We start from the raw sequence: 7,912 nt of genomic DNA, 5'->3' as shown, positions 1-7,912 counted from the left end.
TTTTGGGTAGTACTCTTAGTACTTTTCCGCGCCACCTCCAGGCGCTTATTGGCGTGAGCCTCCGCGCTCTGTCGAAGGCGCACGTGCCGTGCGTCAGCTATCCGGGCTACGCCGAGAGAAGCTAGGCAATGAATGCTGTCAGCCAAACGCGGGTATCTAATCGCGCAGAATGTGTTCTTGCATTTGCAGCCGCCCAAGCGGCTGAAAAAAGCAGTTTTGAGTCACCGAATGGAACAATTGCAGTGCCACCTTGACAGCGCAGGTTCCCTATAAGCCACTTTATTTTTCTTTTTAACTGGACAACACAGTTAGTTTCCCTGGCCACTACTCTTTTTCATGCTGCATCATTAGAAATGCCTTATCTTCTTGACTCTCCAAAGCGCTCGCCCACTTTCCGTCGGCCTTAGTGACGGGTTCGGCCGTCTTGGCCGCTTTCTCACCTTAGTATCCAGCTAGATAAAGCTGCCGCTGGTGACCCATCATTACCACCATCACCAACCGAACTAAACCTACTGCAGCACAAAGGCCTCTCCCATATGAGGGAACCTGCGCTGCAAAGGTGGTACTGCAATTGCTCCATTCGCTCACTCAAAACTGCTTTTGTCAGCCGTTTGGGCCGCTGCAAACGCGAGAACACATTCTGCGCGACTAGATACCCGCGTTTGGCTGACAGAATTGATTGACTACCTTCTCTCGGCGTAGCCCGGATAGCTGACGCACGGCACATGCGCCTTCGACAGAGCGCGGAGGCTCACTCCAATAAGCGCCTGAAGGTGGCGCGGAAAAGTACCAAGAGTGCTACCCAAAACTGCTTGCTCTTCTCGCTAGGCAGTGTGTTATGGCGCTGCAATCGGCACCGCAAACTTCAGCGCAAGTTCCCCATACCCCTCCAGTTATCCCTGTCATGTGCCAGCTGCGGTCATCTGACACTTTGTAGCGCCACTGCTATAGGCTTGCCTTCACTTGGAATACATTCCGTAACTCCTACTAACCATCGGTTGCTTTGCCTTCGTACTACATTCCCTTCCCGTGCATGTAGTGCTCTCTTCCTCTTTCCTAGCGTTGCACGTAATATTTTCCTTTCCATAGCTCGCTGCGCAGTTGTCAGTTTAAGTGTGAACCATTTTCGCTAGCCTCCAGGTTTCTGCCCCATAGGTGAGCACCGGTAAGATACAGCTGTTGTGTACTTTTCTCCTAAGCGATACTGTTAAAATGTCATTCATGATCCGAGGGTACCGGCCAAATGCACTCGACCCCGATCTAAATCTCCTAGTTATTTCAATTTCGTGGTACTGACCCGCGGTCCCTACCGGCCCTTCATCTGATTAACTGCTGTTTTTTTTCCGAGACTATTGAACGGTAGTTGTCGGCATATTAATTTTTAGACCCACTATTCTGCTTTCACTGTCTAGGTCATCGGTCGGTCACGCTTCGCATTTCATCCCTTGCGTTACTTAGCGAGGCAATGCAATTATTAAATTGGAGATTACTTATTGAGCTTTACCTTTTGGCTCCAACCCTTCAAAATGTAGTTCTCTGAATACCTCTTGTTAACATGCGGTGAATAGTACTGGAGGGATCGCGACTGCCAGCCTGACGCTCTTTCTGAATAAGATTTATCACTTTTTGTATGGAGTATTAGGTTTCCTTTGTAGCCGCTATTTTTATTCTCTAGTAGTTTTTCATGTCTTCTACACCCTGTTTGCGTAATGAGTGCATGGCTGCTGACTTTACGGCGGAGTCAAATGCTTTCTTGTAACTTGTGGAGGTTATTTGTGGGTGTTGGTTATATTCTGAAAATTTTTGTCACTGCCTGATTGATGTCACGAATATGATGTATTGTCGAGTAGCATTTACGAAAGCCAGCCTGGTCTTTTTGCTGATTGAAGACTAAAGTTGTTTTGATTATATTAGCGATTCCATTAGCACGCTACCGGGAAAACTGAGCGCGAGAAACGGCGGTGGTGAAATATAGTTATGAGGAATCGGAAAAACAAGCTGCTGTGTTTACACCGTCCGTGATTAAAATCCCGCTCACGGCTATGTATGGCGCGGTTATTTTATTCAGAATATTTTTTGAGCGGAAAAATTTCGAAGTGCTTCGGAAAGTTCTAGGTTCATGACGGGCCTCAAGTACGCCGTAGTCTTCGGACGATGTTCGCAGTACTTTGCCGAGATTTTAAGCTAAAAGCGTGCAATGCTTCGGACCGTTGCCGTGGCTCTTTGGCCAAGCTAACTTTGGGCCATTGAAATAGAACCATTCTCACCGTTGGACTCTCAAAGCTGAAGCTTGAGCAAACACTGGTTTTGCTTATGGTTTGGAGCTCGAATAATCTCAGGTGATTCAACTACGAAGTTCTTGTGCGCGAAATTCCGAGCACAAAATTTGCTTGTAAGAAACTGCAGACAGTAAAAAGATTCCAGGTATGCCTCGTAAGAAGTAAGTACATGCGATGTAGTTGAAACGGCTTCAATTAAGAGTGGGGAACATATGAACACACATCTAGGATTAACAGGTTCAACACAAATAAGCATATCTCTCGAGTTTCCAGCATTTTTTTTTGTTTATCGCCGATGCGGTCAGTAAGTTATATAGAAACGCTAACAGAGCCAAGAATCTTACGATTTTTTTTCTGGCCAGGTGTAGCAATGGAAACGAAGAAATGCAACGAATAGCAGATGGCCAAACAAGACTGAATTGACGATTCGGAGGACATACAAGTTCTGTGTTCACAATAAAATGTGCAGCACGTAGATACTGATTTTCTTTTCTTTATAAGTGACTACAGTTCCTCCTTTCCAGAAATGTAAACAGTTGTCAAAGCCCTATAATGCGGCAGACGTGTATTGAAATGCTGGCATTGGCAGTGCAGTTGAGAAAAACGAACAATATCTGAGGAGTAAAATCGGAAACTTTTACTTGCCTTCCTCTGAAACAAAATCAGTAAAAGTAAGCTTCTTACGTTCTATTTACGAATGAGTTGAACTTTAAGGCGGCAAAATTATATTCGCCGTACGCCTTAACGCCTGGTAAAAGTATGAGGTAAGCTAAGTTCCAAATATTATTTCAAATCTTCATTGATATGCACTTAGAAAGCTGCACCTTCAGTAAGTCGGATATACTTAGAATTTTTAACTAATGATAGACTATATACCGAACTTCTGAATTCTTTAACATATCTACCCTCTTTAGCTTGCATTTCAGCGTCTTCTTCTCGGTTACGTTTAGCACGAAGCTTTTTTTTTTATTTCGTGGTTGCATACGTTTCGATGTCCATTCACTATGTATATCTACGCGGTCACGCAAGCGGAGGGCGCAGCAACATCGCCATAAGTGTCGAGTTACTTTACTTCGTGACAACCAACGCTCAATGGTTATGCTGAACGCTTCGAGATAGATAATGGACGATTGATAGATGGATGATCGATAAGCTATACCGAGGCGTTTGTCCGAAGCGTCGCTTCGGCTTCTAACGTAACACAGGTCTTGCCACTCTAATACTGAATATATCGAAGATATCAAAATGTAATGGATTACTCACGCTTTGGGCCCGATTATAGAGTACGGGTATCGGTGCGAAGAACTCGAAGGCGATGACGAACAGCTTGATACTGAGCGACCACTGCATCAGCTCAAGGGACTCCTGTAGGTCAGGAATGGTAGCAAAGAAAATGGCGGAAGAACGATCAACCCTAAGGCATTCACTGAAATCCACAGCAAAGAAATTACATCGCCAGGATTAGTGGCAATAAGAAAGGGTAGCATGTTTTGAAGAGCTGTTCGAAAATATTATTATGACGTTTGCTACAGAGCGAGAGGCTGCTCAACTAAATTTAGCCTGTAATAAAGTCTCTCACATAAAAGTGCGGCTCTCAAGGTTAGATGTGAGGCGTTTTCTTGAAAAAAAGAAATAGCGCTGATAGTAACGCATATGAAAATCAGCAGTATCGTTTTCAGGCGCTTACGAAAAGGTATTTCGTTAGTATTGAAATGAACGTTATTAACAATCATCCCTGGAGCCACTGACGGACAAACGAGTTTCAGGAACTTTTGAAGAAGAAAACATTGTTGTGCCCTGCCGTAATTCAGGCTCGACATGCACAAGCACATTTCGGTGCGACATCGTGACTCTCAAGTAGCATTCGCTTTGACCTTTCAGAGGGCAAATTCAGTCACGAGTGCTGCTAATTTATGAAGACCAGCGAAGTAAATGGCATCTGCGAGGAGAACTCATGTGACCACCGGGAAAACACCTGAAATAAATCTTTCATATTTCAGAGCGCCGCTCCTGCCTGTTTTATTTTCGTTTTCGTGGACAGATAAGGTGTAGTGACGAAATAACAAATAAACCAATTTCAAGTCGAGCCAATATTATCACTAATAAGTTACGAGGAGAGACCAGTGCAGCGCAGCTCAGCGCCTAAACGCCTACAGATACGCGGCTTAAGAAAGGAGTCTTGACTGTTAGCACAGAACGTCGCTGCCTTGATAAGTGAAGCCTCAACATGAGCACAACAGAGCTGATGTAGCAATCCCAGTGATAAAATTGCTCAGTCGCAATGAATAGAGTTTCTTTTATGTTTCGGATCCCTCGAAAATGACATAAAACATAGCAAGAAATAGCAGAACCAAAGTGGCAACATGGTGGAGGCTTACGCTTGGAACGGTGGCTTCCTGGTTGGGCGCAACTGTTGCAATCCTCTGAAAAATGGCAAATAAGGAAAGCAGAGGTTGCGCACAAGGCTTCGCTAAGTGCGTCATTAAAATTATAACTCAAGGTAAGAAAGCTAATTTTTGCTTCGAACGCTTGGAGGTCTTAGCGGCACTCCAGGGCGTCGTAAGTGGTTTTGGCATCACTCCTTTTAGGCATCACTTACCATTTCCATTCAAAACAAATACTTTTTTTCTCAGAATAGTTAACCACGTCCTTATAATGAAAAATGGTAAGTTTTCTAATGAAACACACCCATGGTTAATTTTGTACACGCATGCAGAAATGTTCTTACAAATTAAACTGTCAAGATAGTTATAAACAGTGATATTAAAATGCTAGGCCTTGTGCAACTTAGCACCCGAGGAGTCGTATAAACATTTCCCCGTATGAATGTGCATATTAAGCAAGAAAATATGAAAAATAGCCATTGATACGAACACAAGATCTGTCACGAAGAAAATGGTGGAGAAACTTCTACCATGCTCACTGTTTTGAGAAATTATGTTCACCGCGTTCACTAGCAAGCACGAAACGTACCGTGTTTTCAACATGAATGCTAAATTCGCATAAATCAAGTGTAATCACTGCTAATTAGCACACGCTCTAAGAAAAAGCCCTTGCGAGTTCGCAATGCAGACAGTTGTGTGCAAAGCGCCTTACAGAATTAAGTGCGTCAGGAGGCAGCTGGCGGAGGAATTGCAATGAAAAACTGGCTACATGGTATTTCAAGCACACCTCACAGGGGTGTAAGCTACAACCTTAGATGTTGTGCGTGTTCTGCCTGGCATTGCAAAAGACACAATACGATGAGTTGGTTCGAAGGGGAACGATACATGAGTGAGCTTCATGAAAGATTTCCGCTTTGCATCGCAGCTTTTTCTGGGCATCGTACAAGGGACATTCGAGAGACACTTAGAACGAATTGAAGTTCGCCTACATCAATCAATTACTGAGGGTATCCCAAGTGCCAGTGGCAACTTGGGATACCCTCGCACGCTTTCCAGAATACTACTGATGTTCTACTGGGCCTACCTTTCCACTGCTGTCACACGCTATATGTTCAGAGCTGTCGGCAATGTCAGCGCCTTATCGTACCGCCATCCAAGCCTGCAGGCCTGCTCAAATGCACTACACTGGCCAGTAAGTGCACCAATAAAGTCTGAATGGACCTTCTTGAACCTTTCCCTTAGTCCGCAGTGGCAGCTGGTGGAACTTCATCGCTACTATCTCACTCGATATGCCGAGGCCAAAGTGTTGCCTTATGGCATAGCGTCTCAGATTGCCCGTTCTTCATGCATCAGATCGTACTTCGGCACGGCGCCTCAACCTATGCATTTACCGATAGATCGACTGCCTCTACTTCGCAGAATATGGCGGGAATATTTAAACTCGATGGTAGGACGCATCGCAAAACTACTGCTTACAACGCGCCGACAAATGGGCTAGCGGAGCGGCTTAATAGGACCATGGCGGACATGCTGGTGATGTATCTCGATGTCCAGCACAAGACTGCGGACATGATCCTACCGCACCTAATAGTCATCTACAACATGGCCGTCCAAAACACATGTGTCACACCGTTTCGCCTCCCCTAAGACAGAAAATATTTCAGACGATGTTGGACGCAATGCTCCCTTGCGCAACCGATGACCAGCTTTAATATGATACTGAGCAGTTTCCCCAAGACGCTGAGCAGGCATTTCACTAACACGCTTCACACTTTTCAAAGCAACAAATAAATATTCACAACGGCACAAGCTTCGCCACAGGAAGGTCTTCTACAATCCCGGCTACCAAGTTTGAGTGTGCACCCCTATTCTACGGAGAGGCTTGCATGGAAAGCTCAATTGTCCCTATTTCGGTGCTTCTTAAATCTTGCGGCGCGTCAGCGACATTAAGTGCGAGGTGCCTCCAGAGAGCCCAGAGCAGAGACGGCGTCGACTGTCCCGTCCAGAGAAAATACATGTTCTGCGCATGAAGCCTTACTTTGGGAGGTCGACCAACAACAGCTGTTTCGAACTGTTCTTTGTGTGCGCTTGTGTGCATGTGTGCCTGTTTGTGCGCATCTTTTCAGAAGGGAGGAATGCCAGGTGGCGCTCGGACTGAAAGACGAAGTTCTTCAGCTCCGTTACTAAAGGACGTGCTGTCAGTCTGTGTCCAGCGTTCGTTCCATCCATAAAGTAAACAAAGGGAACAACAGGAAACAGTCAGCGACAAAACAAGACGCTATTGGCGCCATTTCTTTCATTATACGGAATGAACCGTGTCGTTCGTTAAAACCAGTTGCTAAGCTAGTTGGTACATACTTTAAAAAGATAAAGTTCGGCAGCTCCCAAGATATACGAACACACACATTGATAACGAACAGGACAATGTGCTGTTCCTTCCACACCAGGGAATTTGTATCTGCCTATAGTTTTGAGTGAATGCGGCGTACATGGTGGAGATTGCGGAAGGGAGTATTTGTATGCGTCTGAGGTGGGAAGAGTTCACCGGAGAAACTTGCTTATGCGGTGAGGAGTAGAGACGCCTATTTAGGCGGAGGGTCTCTATGCGGTTTGAGAGAGGGTAGAGGGTAGAGTCTGTGTGCCCTCTTCGGTAGGTATATTTTTGAGCTAGGGCGTTGGCTCTAATATTGACATCGAGGCCTTCATGTCCTAGGACATGGTCACGCGAAGCTATATCCCAACCACTTAAAGGCGTCCAACGCGGCGCTGGAGCAGTGGGAGGTGACGCTGGCCAGCGGCACACTAAGGGACCAGGAGCCGCTAGTCGCCATCGACAAAGCGTCGGCGGAAGGTGCTAGAATCTTGGACGGAGGACCCCAGCCACAATAACAGTTCATTCCCTCTATCTGTTCACTGTGTGTGTGCTTGCCTTCCTTCAATACTGTAGAACTTTACTTCATTGAGAACAATGCAGATTCGGCTCGCATTGGCTTGAAGACAAAGCATAATTCCTCAAGCAATTTTAACGCTGTTTAATGCTCTGATTGCATTAAATAAAACGTACACCGAAGTTCACAGCTTTCAGCATCATGAAATTTGTGGTCAAGCTTGTTCCAGATACTAAGATTCTGAGGACGTCGCAGATCCTCCAGTCGCCTGCGGAGACAATGCTTTCATTCACTTGTCATGATATAAAATCCTTGTGATTATGATCTGTCTCAAACTAAATTTGGTAGCGCCGTAGTAAGC

Source organism: Amblyomma americanum, chromosome 2 (genome assembly GCF_052857255.1).
Source record: "Amblyomma americanum isolate KBUSLIRL-KWMA chromosome 2, ASM5285725v1, whole genome shotgun sequence".
Lineage (NCBI taxonomy): Eukaryota > Metazoa > Arthropoda > Arachnida > Ixodida > Ixodidae > Amblyomma > Amblyomma americanum.
Note: the sequence above shows the minus strand (reverse complement) of the source record.